Here is a 2,153-nt window from a genome sequence, read left to right as displayed (position 1 = left end):
GGGGGAGCAGGAGTAATAGGCAGACTGGAATCAATAGTAGGCCTGTATCCTACGGACAAGAGTGAGCAGTTCCGTATAATACAGTTCAACAGTATCTGGCGAAGGCTCAATGATGCAGGCAGAATCACAGACTGCTGAGTGAGGGCTAAAATGTGGCTCCTGAGGGAGGACTGACTGTTGCTGGATCTGCAACTACACTGCCAAAACCAAGAGTCCAATTTAATTAAATGAAATAATATAGGCTGCTATTAATTTTACTTAATAGATATTTTAGATAACAGAGTTTAAATTACCTCAAATAACGTCTTATTGTCTCAATTGAAATGTTATGTGTAAGATTATCAGTAGGCTTCAGTTAGGACTGCACTTACTGATTAATCCACTGACTACTTCCTGAATTAATGTTTTGGTCAATAAAGTGTTAAAATAGTGAAACATGCCCATCACACTCCATAATTCTAAATATAAACGAATGTAAGCGAAATCACTGGTTGTGCTGCATTGATTATTATCCTTTTTTTAGACTTTCCTTCATCAGTCTGACAATGCTACAGGAGTGCAATACTAAATTGGTGGAGAACTTTTTCAAAGCAACTAAAGGTCTATGACCAAAGCCAGATCACAATTTTAAGGGTTAAATGGTTTTTAAGTTGAAGTGTCTTTTTCATGGTACAGACATTATAAAAATCAAAGTTACTTAAAAAAATACATAAAAAAGGTTGTGTGTCAGCTGCTAAAATATTCAACTTGCGCCCCTTTTCTTTAACATTTAGCCCAAATGGGCTTATCATAAAACCCATGTATTGTACATATTGTGTGTGTGTGTGTGTGTGTGTGTGTGTGTGTATGTGTGAGTGTGTGTGTGTGTGTATAATCTTTGGAGATCCGAAAGTTTAAAGATACTAAATGTACAATGACATGCACAAGACATGTGGAATATTTCCTTCTTTTCCAAAAACAGTTGTAGAACATTTTGTTTTATCTGGGAAGGTGCAAATAGGTGGATCCATCAGGAAAAAAATATATAAATGGAATGAAGACATAAATGCAGATACAAGTACACAGACAGACATAAAGAAATAAATAGAGAAACCTCAGTTTACCTCAGTGTCACCTAGATGGTTAGTTACTACTAGTTTACCACATAGTTAAATGATTGTATCCACCTATTATAAAGAAATGTTATCTCGTAGTTTGTTGTTTACTCCATATCTCTTCACCAAGAAAGCTGTGGACGTGGCCACTCTGCATTCTCTCCAAAAATGCACAAGGATGCTTAATACGAAACAAACATTTGAATAATATTCAAACAGTACTTTGGATTTGAGTTTCACAGTCCCTCCATCATTTAGGAGACCCATACGTATTTAATGTGCTGGTTAAATTCTGATGAAATACATCTGGGACTATATACGACAGACAGCATGTTCCTCTTATTTCACTAAGACGCTTTGAGATCAGAATCTGCCTTTACCAGACATTTTATATATTTCTCCATCCCTTTAAGTAGCAGCAAATTTCATTACCCAGTTATTTTTATGTTTACATGCCTGCAACTTTTATGCCTACAACTGTTACGGGGTGTGGTGTGTGGACAGAGAGGACCCAAATGCAGCACTCTGAGGGAAGGAGGTTTATTGAGGGAAAAGGGGTGAGAGGAGGACGTCGGGGAAGCGCAGGCACGGGGAACCAAGGAGACAGGGGGCCAGGGAGCTGGGGAACACAGGGGCCGAGGAAGCGAGGAGAGGCGGGGGAACAGGGAGGACGCCGTGAGGGAAGTCCAAGGAGGAGAGGGCCAGTTGATGAGCCCAGCCGAACGGAGGACGAGGGTGAGTGTACCTGGGAGGGAAACAGACAGAGAGACAAGGTTAGGGAAGACAGCGACAAGGCACAGGGTAAATGTGAAAACACAAGAAACATGGAAGCCTGAACACGGAAGTGGCACCGGGTATGGAGCAACGACGATCAAGCGAGGATGGTGTGGAGAACCGGGGTTGAAATACAGGCAGTCATGAGGTGATTATTGGCAGGTGTGGCAGGCTGACGAGGTGGCTGATGGGATGCAGGTGCAGGTAGTTGGCTGGGCTCAGGAGCAGAGGGAGAGAGAGCACACAGGGGAGAAAACACAGGGAGGCAGGCAGAGAACAGAAAAC

The sequence above is a fragment of the Micropterus dolomieu genome, linkage group LG01 (genome assembly GCF_021292245.1).
Source record: "Micropterus dolomieu isolate WLL.071019.BEF.003 ecotype Adirondacks linkage group LG01, ASM2129224v1, whole genome shotgun sequence".
Classification (NCBI taxonomy): Eukaryota; Metazoa; Chordata; class Actinopteri; order Centrarchiformes; family Centrarchidae; genus Micropterus; species Micropterus dolomieu.
The sequence above is the reverse complement of the archived record's forward strand: the minus strand, read 5'-3'. Positions refer to the sequence as shown.